We start from the raw sequence: 17,766 nt of genomic DNA on the forward strand, positions 1-17,766 counted from the left end.
TTGAGGAAGCAGGTCATGCAGAGTAAATGTGTATGTTGTGTCTATGTAGAGGACAAAATGGTTGGTGTGTGTTTTGCTTCCAGGTGTGGCGGGTTGACCTTGGCTGGCCTCCATAGCCACTCTATCATTCCTCCTTCTGAACTGCGCAGGGGAGAGAAGTTATAGCAAAATCCTGTGGGTTGAGTTAGGACAGACTGCTTTGTCATAGGCAAAATAGCCTCAGCTTGGGGAAATAAATGTATTGCCAGTTAAAATCACAAATAGGATAATGAAAAATAGGAACAGACCTTGTAACACCTTTCCCCACCCCTCCCATCCTTCTGGCACCACTTCACTGCTGATTTTCTTTACCTCCAAGCCTCCAGTGGCACAGGAGGTTGGGGAATGGGGACTACTGTGAGTCAGTTCCACACATGTTGTCTCTGCCACTCCTTCCTCTGAGGGGCAGCACTCTTACTCCCACCCTGCTCCACCGTGGGGTGCCTTCCATGGGAGACAGTCCTCCATGAGTTTCTTCAGTGTAGGTTCTTTCCATGGGCAGCAGTTCTTCCTGAACTGTTCCAGTGTTGGTCCCTTGCTTGGGGTGCCATTCATCAGGCACAGACTGCTCCAGCCAGGGTCCCCTGGGGGGTCAGAAGTCCACATTATGGGTCCACAGGTTCTGCCAGAAGCCTGTTCCAGAATAAGCTTCCCATGGGGTCTCAGCCTTCCTTGGACATTCCCTTGCTCTGGGCATGAATTCCTCCACAGACTTCAGGTCCTGTAGGTTCTGCTCTACCATGAACTCCCATGGACTGCAGTGGCAGAGACTGCCATATTGTGGTCTTCACCAAAGACTGCAGAGGAATCTCTGCTCTGGTGCCAGGAGCACTCCTCCCCCTTTTCCTTCACTGACCTTGGTGTCTTCTTAAATCTCTTACTCTAGATGTGCTAACACCTTTGCTGATGGGCTCACGTTTGGCCAGTGGTAGGTCCATCTTGGAGCCAGCTGGCATTGGCTCCATTTGACATGGGGGCAGCTTCTAACAGCTTCTCACAGAAGCCACCCCTGCAGGCCCCCTATCACCAAAACTTTCACAAATAATTCCCATTCACCAGGGATTTGGTCCAGTGCTTTTGATTTAGAATTTATCTGAAATACCATTAGTTCTTGGAAATGACTAATGTAAATATTCCACCAGAGAAGAGTCTGCTCATTGTTGTGTGGGCAAGACCCTTTTCATCAGAGTTTCCAGGAAATCAGCAGGGCTCAGCCAATTTCCACTAGCACAGTTTGCCAGGTGCTCTTGATTTTCTTCATCTTAAATGCAAGTTTGTGAATGAGATACACTGAGTTGGTGTGTTATCAGTAAACAAATGCTCACATTTGCATTAAAAGTATTGACATCACACACAGGTGCTTTGTTACGTAATGTAGAGAAGTTGCAAGCTGTAATTATCTTTAGCTACCTTCTCAAATCTTGTTCACAGGCCGAAAAACGTCCCTATGCACCTGAGGTAGGTTCCTGTGGTCCTGAACTGTTTGATCTGACTGCCACCATCCAGGTGTCCTCGAATCAAGCCTGGCTCTGATCTCCTGATCAAATGTGTAGGAAACCAGTGCCTTTTGGCAGCTGGCTGTGGCAGAGCACACTGGGCTGCCTGCAAGAAGCAGTGTGTGAGAAGGGGTGTGAGAATAAGGTTCAGTTCTGCATTCTTCTTTGCATCACATTCAAATTACAAACCAGTGCCAATGACAAACATTGTTTTTTACTATCTGCTGCCCAAAGCTGTTCTGCTTTGCTTCTCTTTCTCTTTAAGCTTCAACCTCTTCCCTGTCTTGTATTTTTCTTAGTTCCTGACCTCTCCTAGTTTTTTTTTCTTCTCACCATCCTCTGCATCTTTTCTTCTGGAAGTAAAATACTACATTTCTGTAGTATCTGAATCTGCCTCACAAAACTCTTCATTCCTGCACTACCTGCAGGCTGAGGGACCCAGATACATAAGCCACGCAGAATTTGACCTTCAGCAGTGATGCATTTGTCAGGTCTGATTTAAAAACACGTTATGTGGTTTGTACACTGTGAGTTGTTTGTGGCCTTATTGGGAAGGTGTGGGGCTCACATACACCCTTCTTTCCTGTTTTATACACTCCCTGGACCACTGCAGAGACAAATTTAGCACCAGGGTCCCTTAGTGCCTCTAAGGTCCTCTGTGCTCCAAAAACTAGAATGGATGTGAGGCATTGGGTCATCTTCAGTGGCTTCCGAAGAGCAAGTGTGTTACCTCTCACAGGACTCCATGCAGAGCTCTCACTTTCATGCTCCACTTGCAACCCTGAAATGGGTGACCTGATGTCTGGAGACATTGTAGCAGTATAGTAAAGAAGCCGTCAGCAGCATGGAGGAAAATCAATGGAAGGGGAAAGGCAGGCTAGCTTTGAGCCTGCATCCCGAGGTGTCTCAAGGCTTTCATGTCATCCATGGGACAGCATCACATCCCTCCCACAAGGTGGATGTCAGAACACTAGAGCACTGCCTCAGCACTGTTTTCTGTCCTTTCACCCTTGGCTCTTCCTAGGCTGAGGAGTTGACGAGTCTCTTAAAATGCAGCTGTATGGTTGCCTCTTGTGGTGGGTTGGCCCTGACTGGACACCAGGTGCTCTTCAAAGCTGCTCTGTCATTCTGCTTTTCAGCTGGACAGAGGAGAGAATTCTTGTGCATTGAGATAAGTATGGGAAGAGATCACTCATTGATTACCATCATGGGTAATGATGGTAAAACAGACTTGACTTGGAGGAGAAATCAATTGGATTTATTACCAATCAAATCAGAGTAGGGTAATAAGAAATAAAACTAAATGCGAAAGAATCACCTTCCACCCCATCTCTCCCTTTTTCCTGGTCAATTTCTCTACCTCATCCCCCAGAAATGCAGCTAGTTGGAGAAGACTGCAGTTAGTTCATCACATATTGTCTCTGCTGCTCCTTCTTCTGCAGGGGGAGGACTCCTCACACTCTTCCCCTTCTCTAGCCTGGATTTCTCCAGGGGCTGCAGGTGGATCTCTGCTTTGCTATGGACTTTTGTGGGCTACAGGAGAACAGCCTCACCATGGTGTTCAGGTCTCTTGAACATCTCTTCCTTCCTCTCCAGCTGACGTTGGTGTCTGCAGAGTTGCATCTCTCATATATTCTCACTCCTCTCCCTGGCTCTCCTTTCCTACACAGTAACTTCTTCCTCTTCTGTTACTCCAGAGGAGCTACCTCCATGGCTGATGGGCTTGGCCTTGACCAGTGGTGGCTCCATTTTGTATGGCATTGGCTCCATTGGACAGGTGGGAAGCTTCTAGAAGCTTCTCACAGAAGCCACCTCTGTAGACTGCCCCTCCCCACCCCTCCATGAAAAACTTACCTTGCAAATGCAGTGCATCCATAAACCATCACTGTCTCATTTTCTTTCCCAAAACCAGGAACACTTCATCTCTTGTTGCTCAGGTCAGGGTATGGTTGTGTGTGGGTGTGGAGTCAAGTTTAAAAAACATAATCTATGATTTCCTTGATGCTTGTTTAACAGAACCATGATGTTCACTGGAGAGAGATGTGCCCAAGCTTCAGTTTCCAAAAGCGCACATGCAATTGCATTTCTGTGCCTAAACAAATAATGCTGAAGAGCCCATGTTTACACTGCAGAAGTTGTCCAGCTGACATTTTTCAAAGCAATTATATTTTTGGATGTGAAAATATGCAGGGATGAGTAGGAAGATGGACACCACATCCAAGAAGAACTTAAGGTCCTTGAAGGCATCTGTAATAAAGCATTTGAAAAATAGGGCTGAGGTGCCCTAGAGCAGACAGGAAGAAACAAAACTAGCTGAAATATGAGCCATGCGCTCTTGCCCCTTCCACAAGCTTGGAGGTGGCTGTGATTCATGCAATGACAGCAAGGCTTGAGGAACCACACAGCCAGAGCCCCAGGACAGAGAAGCCTCCTCCCCTCTAGTCAGACTTATCCATCAGACATCTCAAGCCACTGCTACATCTGGGTAGAAGAGATGCTGTAAATGTCACATCCCTGCTGGAGGCAGGTATCACCTGTTCCATAAGGATTTCACAGCAGTTTGACTAACATATATGAGTGGTTTGTGTGTCTGTCCATATGACCAGGGTGACCACTGACAGATGGTACCCAAATGTATGACTGGGTTCAGGTCACATGAGTGCCAGTGATGCACTTCAGGCATCTGTCAGCTATTTTGTCTATTGGAGCAGAGGAGTACGAGGGAATCTTTTCCTAGTCACCAGCAGGGCATGAGGAGAAGACCCAGCCTTGGCTTTTCTGTGTGCTACAGAGGAGCAGTAGGTCGCTTTCCACCCTCTCTACAGCCAGGCTGCACCTCAGCCTTCTGGTTGGAAGGCTTCTTACTTGGCTATGCCACATGTGGACCATTGCCCTCCCAGTGAAGTTGTGGTCATATGCCTAGTGAGGACTCAGGGGAATGTGTGGATCTTTCTTTCATTTTCTGCTCTGCTGAAAAGGTGAACGCTACTGCAGCCAGTCATACCAACTTCCTGAACTGCTGTAGGGGAAAGGATGTGACAGTGCTTAAAGATGAAGGGAGGCATAGCTGCTGCTTTTCTTTCCTGTGCTGGATGGCTAACTCTCCCTCAGTGTGTTGTCACATCCTACAGGATCCTTTGAGACAGCACATCTCCAGAAACCTCCGTATGAAGAAAACTGAAACAGTGTTGAGCTGAGAGAGGAACCTGAACACATCTGTATGCATCACGTGATTCTCAATGATAGTTAATGTTTACACCTTTCTAGTTAATTAACAGGAACTAAATAAGTCTACTTTATTGCCATGCAATTTCCTCTCATGGCAACTCCAAAATGACTTATGAGACATTTCTGAGAAGTGTGATACTCATTAATAGCCTTTGGGCACCCCATGCCTCACGAGAGATGCTTCTGCATGAGTGCACTGCTGCTGCCTGCCACCAGAGACAAATGGGCTGGGCACCTGTACCTGGCACAGGTGCTCTGCTGCAACAATTTCTTCCTTGACTACCCCATGTTTGGGATCTGTGAGTTGTGTTGGAGCAGTGGGGGTTTCTGCAGAGGGGCACCTGGACAGTCCACATGGGTTGGTGGCTTTCTTCTTGGTCATCCGCTTTCTGATAAATCCTAGCTTTTCCCACTGGTGTTGCAGCACTGCACCAGGCAAGCACCAGTGTACAGGGATAGATGAGGTGTTCTCTCCTCCAGATAAGAGTCCCCCCTTGACTGTGGTCTAGGGGAAATCCTGTCTCAGTCAGAATTTTTTTTTTTTAGATCTGGAGATTTTCTTCAGATTTTACCCAAATTTGAGATGTAAACTTGAACCTTGATGTGGAGCTCAGCAGGGCCCTTCCCTCGAGGTTGTATTGCACAGTGACATCTGTGCCAGACAAGCACTTTCAGTCTTAAGTTTACTCTTTAGCATCATGTTTATGTATTTTCCTTCTAAAGCAATCACAGCCCTAGCTTTTTTCCCAGCAGCTACAAAGCACAGAAACTTAGGAATACAAATACCAATTAAAATGGAGAAGTATGTTCTTTTTTGTTAAAAATGAAAAGAAAAGAGGCTGTAAGCAGGAAATAGGGTATGCAATGTAAAGAAAATAAATTAAATTTGTGTGTGTGTGGTCCCAAACTCTAATTTCAATAGTTGCAGCAGAGGCTACAATAACAGTGTCCAGACACAGAGTTGGTCTAGACAGGCCAATTAATGTTTCAGAGTTCTCTGAGCTCTTAACAAGATTAAGGGCTCCCTTGACTCATTTCTCTTTTCAGTATTGAAATAAAGGCCCAGATTTTTTCATCAGACTTTTACAGAAAGCATGCTGTCATTGCAACAAACTGGTTTATTTTGGGGGGAGGGTTGTGTGGAAAAAGAAAATGGTGCAGTGGGAAGTCCAAAGCCATCCCCAAATGCTGTCACTTGAAAACTTTGTTTCTGCAGAAAATGAAGTCATAGGCAGATAGTAACCAGGTTTCTACAGCCCTGTACCTCTCTGGGAGCCAGCTTGCACCATGAGGTTTGGGACACTGGTTTTAGCTGCAATTCAGTAAAGTGCTGAAACTGGTAAGTCACTGCAAACACACATCACTTGGCAGCTGGTGGCCAGGACGGGGAGCGAACAGAAAGCCAGAGTTTGGTTGTTGGGTTTTGGTCTGGGCCCAGCTTAGGCTTGCTTCTCTTAAGAGCGAGGCTAGTGGTTGGCTGGCTGAGGGAGGTCAAAGGAATTTTGTTAAGGCAGGTGAATTGGAGAGGACAAGAATATGAGGGCACTCTGGGCTGTTACTGACAGCTGCAATACCTGGGAGTACAGCCTTTGTCTTTGGACCACACCCACCCACTCAATTGCAGTTGACACCAATCACCCATTGTTTCTTGACTCCAAACAAAGATGGTGCTTCCAGGAGGACTTCTGTCTTAATTTACATTGACTGATCACTGGCCTTTTGTGAGTTTTTGGTCAGAGCAGAAGGAAAAGCTTCTGATCTGCATGTACCCTGCCTTTTTTTGTGTGTGTGTACCTCTTTTATTGTAGCTGGCTCATGTTGCTTTTGTCTCCCATTGTCATGGTTTGATACTGGCCAAATGCTGGGCACCCATGAGAATCATTCACTCACCTTTTCTTGCTACAATTTGGCAGAGGAGAGGAAAAAAGATTAATGAAGGCCTTATGAATTGAGATAAGGATTGAGAGAAAAAAACACACTAATGGAAAAACAGGTTCAAATTTTAAAGTAGAAAGTAAATTTATTATTAACAGAGTCAGAGGAAGATAACAAGCAGTAAAAATAAGCCTTTAAAACACCTTTTGCCCCCCAGCCCCTCCCTCCCACAGACTGTGCAGGAAGACAGGGCATAGGGGTTTGATCAGTTCATTACTCGAGATCTTTTTCACCCAGGGAGAAGGAATTTCTGTTATGCCGTGGGGTCCCTCCCACAGGCAAACAGTCTTTCGATAACTGTTGTGGTGTGGGTCACTCATCCACAGGCTGCAGCCTTTCAAGGATAGGCTGCTCTAGTTTGGAAGCAAGGGCTCTCTGGGCTCTCTCTGTCTCTGGAAGCAGGGGCTCTCTCTCTCTGTTCAGGTCTCCCACTAGAACACAGCTTTCTCTGGCATCCACCTGCTCCAGCTTGAGCATTTTCCCACGGGCTGTGAGCAGATCTCTGTGTCCCCTGTGGACTTAATGCGCTACAGGGTGATAGTTTGTTTCACCATAGTCCTCACCACTGCCTGCAGAGGAATCTCAGCTCCAACACTTGAAGCACCTCCTCCTTCTCTTTCTTTTCCACTGACCTTGGTATTGCCTTGTTTTCCCTCATGTGTCCTCCCTTCCTCCTCTTCTCTGACTAGAAGGAAAACTGCTGTTTGGAGGTACCATTGCCAACAAGTTCCACTAATCCAGAGAGTCTTGCAGGATCCCACCGAGCTGAGAGGTTGATCTCATCTAGGTTCTGAGTTGGGAAATCGCTCACCGTGCTTCCTGCTGGCCAGGCAGTCCCACTGCCATCACGCGGGCAGTGGAGGCCACCACGGTGCTGGCGTATTTAACACCTCTCTTCATGCAGGGTATTGGGAAGGGGGAGCTGCTGTCCCTGCCCTCTGCCCGCAGTGTGGCTGGCCAGGGGCCACCAGGCAGGCAAGGCTCTCCACAGGCTGTGCCGAGATGGTGGTGGCCCTGGTGGCACATCGCCAGGTGCCATGCTGGGGATGGCCTCCGGTGGTGGCGCTTCGCTACCTCTGGGGAAAAACTGCACCTGCGCTGTTTTGATTTTCTTCTGAAATATGTCATCACTCTAACTGGGCCAGCAGCATGTCATCTTCAGAGCCATCACAGATTGGCTCTGTCAGACATAGTGGAAGCTTCCAGCAGCTTCTCACAGAAGCCACTTCCGTGGCACCACCCGCTACCAAAAACCAGGCTGTGCCAAACTAACACACCTGTATAGGCTGGAAATCAGCTGATGTACATTAGCTTGAGCATCTGTCTTGAGAAGCACTGGGCATCTATCTAACACCTTCTCAAGGCTCTTATTTCTGCAGCCTCCATACAATAAACAGCCATTCAGGAACCTGTAGAAACAACCCAGTCCTTATTATTTTTTTTTTTTTCTTTTTTAGCACAGATGAAATCCCTTTTTAGCATAAATTAAACCCAAAACACTTGCAATGCCTTAAGACAAGAGCTCAAGTCTTTATTAGGCAAATGGTATTTGTTGGAATGCACTCTCATTGAAAGGTGCTTAAGAAAATGCCTAATCTGATGCCTTTGTCTATTTGGTCCTGAAATAAAACACTTACCATCCTTGTAGCAGCACACTTCAAGACTGAAACTGGGTGTATGCCGTAGTGCACATCCCCACTTAACTCCCTGCCTTGACCACCCCATGATCAAGGAATTTTTGTTAGCCTTGGCCTTGATTAATGGGCAGTTAAGTTACCCTTGAGCTTATCAAAAGAACTCCCTGCTCCCAGGACCTTCTGTTGTCTAATGAGCTCCAGTTTTCTAATGAATAGACTTAAACCCTTATTTTTGTCTAAATACCAGCCAAAGTGGAACAATATTATTGTTATTGGACTTTTTTTGAGGAAAATTCCAGTAAAAATTCCCTGATAGTGACCAGGATGACTAAAGCAAATCATCTAACCCATGAACAGTGATCTTGAGTGAAGCACTTTCAGTCTCTTGGACCACGGTGGGCTGTGACCAACATCTCTGTCTGTGTTGAGTTTGTTTGGCAAGGTTATGGTGACAGAAGGGCTATAGGAGTGACTTCTCTGACAACCTGATGGAAGCTTCTTCCATGTCCAACACAGCTAATATCAGCTGGCTCCAAGATGGACCTGCCAATGGCCAAGACCAAGTCCTTCAGTGATATGGTAGCACCTCTATGATAGCATATTTAAGGAGAAAAAATGTTATTGCACAGGAACAACGGTAGCCAAAGAAGAGTAGAGTGAGCATATGTAAGAGGAACAACTCTGCAGACACCAAGGTGAATGGAGAAGGAAGGGCAGGAGGTGCTCCAGGCACCAGAGCTGAGGTTCCTCTGCAGTCTGTAGTGCAGACCATGGTGAGGAAGGATAATCCCCTGCAGCTCAAGGAGGACCACAGTGGAGCAGAGATCCACTTGCAGCCCATGGAGGAACCCCTGCTGGAAAAGATGGATGTTGAAAAAAGCACCATCCACAGGCCTGTGGTAGGAAGCCCACACTGAAGAAGGTTCCTGGCAGGGACCTGCAGATCCATGGAGAGAGGAGCCAGTGCTGGAACAGATTTGCTGACAGAATCCATGAGGGAGCCAGTGGTGGAGCAGTTAATGAAAAACTGCAGCCCATGGGAAGGTCTCACACTGGAGAAGCCAATGGAGGACTGTCTCCCACAGGAGGGATGCCACTGTGTAGCAGGGGTAGGGCTCTGCTCCCTGAGGAGGAAGCAGTGGCAGAAATAATAAGCAATGAACTCACCATTCCCTGTCTCCCTGCACCAATGTGGGGCAGGAGGTAGAAATTAATAAATAAGAGAATAAAGTTAAGTCTTGGAAGGAGGGAGAGGAGTGGATAATCTGTTTTTAAGATTTTTTTTAAACTTCTGATTCCCTTATTCTGATTTTTATTACTAATATATTCAAGTAAATTTCCTAAGTTTTGTCCATATTGGTGACTGATGAGTAATCCCTTCCTGTCCTTTTCTCAACTGATGAAGCTTTCTCCCCTGTTCACTTGAGGAGGGGAATGATAGAATGGCTTTGGTGGGCACCTGGTGCCACACTCACACCACACTTTCTGAGTGGGATGCCTCTTGGAGTTTACCAGCTCTCACACGTGAGACTCTGGGAACTGTTGTCAAAAGTTGCCCAAGGGACCGGGCTGATACCCCTGCCTCCTTGAGGGTCAGTCCTTTGACCATTGAGAAATGCAAAGGCATTTGACATATTTTACTGAACTTGAGGAGGATTTTTAAACAGGCACATACAAAAAACATACTTCTATGTTTTTCTCTGTGTGCATATGTGAATTGATTTACATACCTTACAGCCTATATAGCAAGTGTAGCCTGAATGTCTCCATCTCAATTTTACTGCTATGGTTACAGTACACCCTATTGAATAATTTTGTAAGTATTAAATTGGTCAATGATTAAGGGATGTTAAATCCTTTAGCTATAAACTGTGCTGGGGCTAAGTTTGGGCACAGCCATACCTAGGCTTCATCAAGAGTTTAGAAAGAAAGGGAGTCTTCACCAAACCTTGTTACTCAATGGAAGGGAACCCCTCTTACACTTTTGGATCCCTAGCCTGTGTATAAGTACTTCTAAAACTATTCTAATACAATTTTCCTTTGTGTGCTTCATGTAGGCAGTAAATACTAAAGTGGAGCCTGCCATTGAATTTTGTTGTGATTTTAGACATTTATAATAAATCTGCTTCTGCTGCTGATGATTTGTTAGATTACCTAAACCATTCACTCATGACAGTGTAAACTGTGAGTTTCTAGCTCCCATTTCACTCAAAATACATCTGCCCTTTGTCCCCATGGCCTGTCTATGTTGGGCCCTCAGGATTGAAATAGAAGCAAAAGAGCAGTGTTTGAGTTGCATGCAGTTTTCTCCCAAGAGAGCCAGGCCCAGGCTTGAAGAAGTTGAGGCTCCAATTATTTATTGACACAGATAGAAATAAGTGTCCACTAAATACAGACACCATGAAAGGCTGCTCTGAATCATATTTTTGAGAAAACTCACCACTTTCCTGCAGTTCAAAATGTCTTCCCATTTAATCATACAAATTCTGCTTCCCCACTCTCAGGAGGAGGTTCACTTTTTCCTGATTTCTTCTTCTTAATTTTTTTTTTCTAATTATTTGTCACAATTAAGAGATTTGCTCATGATGAGAAATAGCCACCTCTCCAAATGGTATACCAAGATGGAAATTTGAACAATGATAAAAGATCAGGGTTTTGAAATAAGAAATGTCCAGCTAAACCTTCATTATCTTCCTGGCAGATGGCCAGAAACCCTCTCCTATTTTCGGCAATAAAACATGATGTTTAATTTGTCTGTATTTGACATGGATTTGCTCATCCCTCTGTATCAGCTAGCATGGATATGGTAGCTTGAGTAGAACAGGATTGCTTCCAGAAACTAAGAATCCTTACCAGAAAAGCAAAGGAAAAAGTGTGTTCTATATTTGATATGTTAATATCACCTGTTTCGTTGCTGTATACTCTGTTAGCACAAACAAAATGAGCAAAGATTGAAAAAAATATTAGAAATATATATTGGAACTTCCTTTCTTATGCCTATCTCTACCGGGAAAGATCTCTACTGAGTAGGACCTAACTTGATGTGATTTCCATAATGCAAAACTAGAACTGCATTAGATGCAGTATATATATCCAACAAATCTGTGGGCATTTTTTGGATGGTTAGTGCTGGACTTATATTCCAATTTACCTGAGGCTCTGATTGTACAGGAATCAAATCCAGGAGCAGTTTGATTTCTTTCTTATTTTGTAGCAAAGCTTAGTTGCTGGAGTACAGACAGGAGACTTTGGGAAGAGGAAGTGCCTATTTCTTCATGCCTTACATCTCCTTTGTACCGAAGCTGCCAACTATCACATGCAAATATTAGTTTACTTACTGGTCCAGCCTTTGAAAAGGAAGCCTCTTGCAGCCAATGGAGCTTCTTTACTTGGATGAGTTGGTGACATTTTAAATTCTTGCAGTCTGGGCAGGGGGTCTTAGTAATTTGGATTTTGTGCTCAAGACATAAAGTTGACAACAGGGCTTTGTAAGTAGAGGTGACTCAGTCTTTGTTTTATAGCCTCTAACCAATATCAGACTGACTTCAAAATTAGAAAATATGTTGCTCATTCCTTTTGGGGTAGATAGAATAAGTGAACTTGCCACCATGACAAGTAACAAGCCCAGCACTTTTCATCACTCTGTGGGCAGCACAGAAGCTGTGCTATTTTACCTGAGTATGCTGTCTTCAGTACATAGACTCATGGGCAGGGAAGAGCTGCAGAATGTCCTTGAATGTGGATTCATTTGGACAGGCTGCTCTTCTGCAATTAAACCATAGCACTTACAAACCAGTCACTCCTTTGAAGTGCATTTTTGTGATTCCCTCGAAGCTGAGAGATAAACCTTATTTCCTCCTGAGAAGAGATATGATTGCAGCAGTTTATTGCTAGTGCAAGGTACTGAGGCAGAGTCAGGAAGCTTCTTTGGATTTCCACTGTGCTTGCTAAAGACAGAGGATCCTTGCAGGTCTGTGTCACTGCAATGAGGGGATTTTTTGTGAATATGACACCTGAATCCATACAAATGCTTGGCCTGCTTTTAGGTGGAGTAGGTATTACTAGTGAAGAAGAGAAGAAAGCCAAGAAAAGTATCTTGTACCAAATCTTCCCAAGCTTTAGGGAACTTCAGAATTTGCTTCTAAATCCATATGCTGCATTTCACCCTGCTCTTCTGTTTATCTGATCTTGTAGCTTCAGAGGTGTCATGGTTTGGGCTGAGTGCTCAGGGTTTGGGGTTTGTTTCAGGATCAGAGTAGCTGCCTGTGAGTGGGACCCAGCTGAGGGCTGACCTGCACTCAGGAGGCTTGCACAGCTGTCACCACGAACAAGAACCCTGGTTGCCTCAGCCAGAATCAAGGACAGTACTTTAGAATCCCTCTGCTGCTAGGATTAACATTGCAGCACAGTACTCTCTCACTTTGTCCTCCAGAAAATGTTGCTCTCTTCAAATTTGTCTGTTCCTTACTATGCATTAGCAGGTCTCTGCCTGATTCTGAGGCAGCACCAGGACAAAGTGCAGCACAGCACCCCAGCACCACAAGGTGCTCCCAGGGGCCTGGGTTGTCCAGTTGGCGCCTTCCACCTCCTGTAAGGTGAGCAGGCCCCAAACCTCCCTTAGTTATGGGGATGCTTGAAGGGCTGTCTTCATGGGGATGTAGCGCAGCAATATTCAGGGACAGAGAGACAAGGAAGAAGCAGTTTTGTCTGTTTCCTCTGGACAACCAATTTTAGGTAAGGTCACCTCTCTGGCATGCCATAGCACCATGTTTCCTGAGTTGTCACTCTTAAGAAGAGCCAGAGGTTATTTTTTGAAAATGTGCAAATTTCCCCAATTTTTTGAACCCTTTTCACATCCTTTTCACCTTAAACATGAGGAAAATTTGCAGCCCAACCACCCAGAAGGACTTAGTTCATATGAGATATTTCCACTGTAGGCATTGTTGTAATTGCTCTGCTGAAAGCCCATCATTGTGCTTTGAAGCAGGGCTGGAAAAATATCCATTAGTGACATTCTCAGCTTAACCTGATGGTTGTTTTACTATTTTGTAGCATTAGTTGTCTTTATTATAGGTGGTTATTAAGTCCCAAGAGCTCGGATTCTGCTTCACTTTCATCCTAAGAAGCAAGAGGAGTGTCTGGCTAATGCCCTGAGAATGAGGGGTCAAGGGTCTCAGCTCTCACAGAGCCCAAGGAGGTGCTCTACTGGGTGCCTTCCCACTGCAGTTAAGATGCCTGGTCCTAAAGCCAGCAGGTCATTCTGACCCAGAAACCTTCTTGTTCACTGGGTAATGAGCACTCCCGGTGGAACAAAAAATGATGCTAAAAGCCAGTGTAGCTTTTTCAGCTAAAAGTGGCTGTCAAATTCACACTAGATGAACAAAAGACTAGTCTGGGACAAACTGAATAGAACACAGTTAGTGACACAGATGCCCTCCCTCATCCCTGTCCCTTTCTTACACTTGAATACACAAATCCACAAGTCCTGCCAGAGCAGATGCAGTTGCCACAGTCAGTGCTTTTCCTATGACTGCTATTGAGGTGACAATGTCACCCATGTGCCTTTGAGGGGCAAAGGAGCCTCTTGGGCACTGGATGAGGGCAAGCAGGATGGCTCCCCAGCCTCTACCTGCTCTCCACCAACCCAAGAGTTTTGCTAGCCTGTACCTTGGCTCTTAGGGAACTTGCTGTATCTGTAGGCTGAGTTTGCTCTTACAAGAAGTAGCAATTCCTAGGGCAATGCCTCAGATCTGAAAAAGGTGCCCCAGTAGAAAATTTTTGTGCTACCTGGACCTTGCAAAATCTGAGGTATCTGGCTTTGTTCATACACCGTTTTTACTGGCTCAGCTTTATTCTCAGTGCTGTGGCACTCCTCCTTTGTCAACGAGTGAGATCAGAAAGAGAGCTTATGTAAATCCACAGAAACAGCGTGCAGCACACACCCATCTACCAGGCAATCTGTGTATTCCCAAGAGCTTTCCTGAACTTGGCAAACTGCAAACTACTGAGTATAAGTCATTCATATCAGCAGACTTAAGAGGTAGTCAAAGGATGTGATTTTATCAGATTACTCAGAACTGGGAGCATTTATTCCTCTCAAGCATCTTTACATCATCCTGACTCAGCAAAACAGGTCCAGTTCAACATTTTTTTTTCTGATTTAGCAAGCTTATTTGGGATGTTTTCTTTAATGTAGTCTCCAGTCTGCACATCCTGATGATCATGCTCAGGAAAGCTCCTGCTGCAGGCAAAGCACTTTGTCCAGGTATTGACATAAAAAAAAAAGTCCCAGTTTGACAACAAGACCTGGCACAGAGTTTTTGGACACGGAGCCTCCTTGGCCCAGCAGCACATTCCCTGTGCATAGGTGTACCTCCTTGCATGTCTGTCCACACACATGGGTTTTCCAGTGTGTGGTGGTATGTGCCACAAATACCACTGTACCAGCACTGTAGGAAAATCCCAGAGACAGGACATTGGACTGAACAAGGCTTTTGTCAGTGGTCTATCAACTGGCTATCATTTATCAGCAGAAAGAATTGTCCCTCAATGCCCCTTCACCTGCAATGAAACATTTATTTTTCCTTTACTTTAAAAGCTCCTTGATAACAATTTGTTCATTATTTGCTTCTTCCCCTTATAGGTCAATAATAAATTTTTTAGATCCTTTTTTAGATCCACTGTGCCCCACCTTACATGGAAGCCATCATCAGTGAAATAAAATGTGAAGAGGTACCAGAGGATTTTGTATAAGCCACAGGAAGGCACAGACCTGAAGGGAAGTAAGGTTGATCTTTCTTCCCCATACTCTTGTTTTGGTTGCTTTAACACCACTGAAATATTTTGTGATTGACAGCCTGCAAAGTCAGCTCAAGTATTAAAGAAGTCTTTTTCTGAGGGCTTTAGGGTAGTGCTGACACACCTGTCCACCAGGGCATCCTTCAGTCACTGATTCTGGGGACAGGTCTCTCAGACTGGGGAGCAGGCTGGTCCACCTGTTGGGAGCTGGCTGGCTGCACCTGGGGTTTGGCAGAAAAAACTCTGGGTCTGTTGGATGGACATTTTCCCCAGAGTCCTTGGAACCACAAGAGGGACATCCCCAGACAGCCTCTGGGGTTTTGGTACCAGCCTTTCTGGGTCATGTGTTCTCATTTTCACCACAGCAAATGTACTCCCAGTAAACCCCACCAAGTTCTTTGGATAACCCCCACCAGGCCTGGAGGACATGGGGCTGTGATGTCTCCAGGTCTGTGATGCCTTCCTGCCAAGTTTCAGGCTTAGGAGAACTGGGGCTCCTCAGCTGGGGATTGTAGTGTTCAGGGCTGCAGCATCGTGTCCAGGGAGACTACAGTTTACCAGTGACCAACATGGGACTCCACGAGATGGGTTTCTGCTCAGGAAACCATTTCTTCAACACAGGAACAAACTCAGCTTAGATCCAGAGACAGAGAGCCCTGAACAGAGGCAGGGTGGTGGGTTTTGTGGGACAGAACCAGGGTGGAGTTTAAGGTTGGGGTCTAATAGGAACATAGCAAGGGAGAAACCCCAGGGGCTCAAACCCAGTCTGAACTCCCTGGGCTGCCACCCCACAAGGCCACTGCAGGAGGGTCCAGGGTGGGGCAATTCTTCCTGGGCTCATCCCCCTAGGCAGAAGGATGGAATCCACTCTTCCTGGGCTTTAAAGAACCACACCTCTCACTTTATCAATGCTTATCTGAAACTAAATCAGTGCCTCGCTGGGTGGGGGACACCTCACAGGAGATCTGTCCACCTCCTCATCTGATCATGCCTATGCTAGTGCGTGTGTTCATATAACATATGTATGTATGGCTGCATACGTGTAATCAAATTTACATGAGGGGAAGTGCAAAACTAAGCATGGTACTGGCTGGAGAGAGGCCATAAAGGGCTTTTTGAACTTACCTTCTCTTGCACTACATCAGAGCAAGGGGCCTTCCTCACCTGGAAATCCAGTTTGATTGCGAAACAGAAGGAAAATGGCATTCACAAACTAAATCTAGTACAAGTCAAATGAAAAGCTGGTTTCATTAGCAACCAGTGCAGAGTTCATGTTAGGCAGGCTTGCTCTTTGATTAAGGCTCTTGAATGTGCGATCATAATCTCTGGCAAGCAGAATATAACAATGAGAAAGGCTCCATAAACGCAGAATCATATGGCGTGAGTGGAAAAGAGCTCAAGGATGGAAAATTGCTTACTCTGACTTCAGAAGATGGAGGTGATGAGTTAATATTTTTGGTTTTACTTAGGTCTTTGATGTGTTCTTCAGCAGGAAACAGGTATTTTCCATACTGTCATGGACTAAGGGTATTAAATGGGGAATACTAAATGCAAACAGGGAACAGACATATTATTTTCACTAGAAAACTATATGCGGCTTCTTGATCCCCAGGAGTTCTGAAAAATGGGGATGTTTCAAAGGGAGCTATAGAAGTCTGCAGCAATTCTTTAGCTGAGATAGGAACACAGAAAGGACCATGCTGAGCCAGACCAGAGGTCCTGCTACCGCGAGGTCTTATTATTGCCAGTGATGCCCCGGGGTGGTTGCAGACAGGTGCATGCAATGATGCCTCAGCAGGTCAGAGCAGGATTGCAGTGGTACTGGAGCCACGAGTAGGGGGCAAGTGCACCTTTGCAATTAAACATATTTCTGTGGGTTTCTGTAGAACCTTGGGGCTGCTGTTGCAATGGAGAGGCACCTGTGGAAATAATATTTTCATTACTGCCTGGCTTAGCCATTGTCAGTTGTCATCCAGAAAAAGGCTGGATTACTGGTACTGCCTAGCCAGCTGCAGTGTGGAACACATCCAGGGACCTCTCCCTGCCACTGAGGTGCAGAGGCAGATGAAAAATCAGTTTAAGTCCTCCAAGTGCAGCATGAGATGAGTTTGCACCTGTCCAGCTTTCCCCTCTCCACATGATTGCAACACCAAAGTTTTTGTGTGAAAGCTAATTTATAAGTCCAAGCCCATATGATCCAGCAAATGTGGGGTGTGATACAGGATGGTCTGCCTGGGTCTGCAGGAGGAAAACCTGCTATTGACCACCCAGATGAAATTCACTTCACTGTGGAGATCTGAAAACCCTATAGCAGAGAGGTAAAAACCAAAACAAACAAAAACCCTCAAGAAAACGAGAGAAATTAACAACAACAGAGAAGGAATCAATCTAACTGATGGAGAAGCTGAGACCCTCTGGTTGCGAAAGTGAAGGCCCTAAGCCTTGTGCTGCTGGAGGTGGCTGCACACCACTTTCCTCTTGTTGGTTCTCCTGCTGTCTGGGTTGGGGCAAAATAAGTCAACCCAAAGGTCTGCTCACACCATGGCTTCTTTTTAGGAAAGAAATAGCTGCCCTGCCACGTGGTGAGGAGCTCTGTCTTCTGTAGGAGCCTTTGTGCAAGAGGTTTCAATGGG

Source organism: Pseudopodoces humilis, chromosome 4 (genome assembly GCF_049639895.1).
Source record: "Pseudopodoces humilis isolate 2021_Gansu_Grassland_sample_001 chromosome 4, ASM4963989v1, whole genome shotgun sequence".
In the NCBI taxonomy this organism is placed as follows: domain Eukaryota; kingdom Metazoa; phylum Chordata; class Aves; order Passeriformes; family Paridae; genus Pseudopodoces; species Pseudopodoces humilis.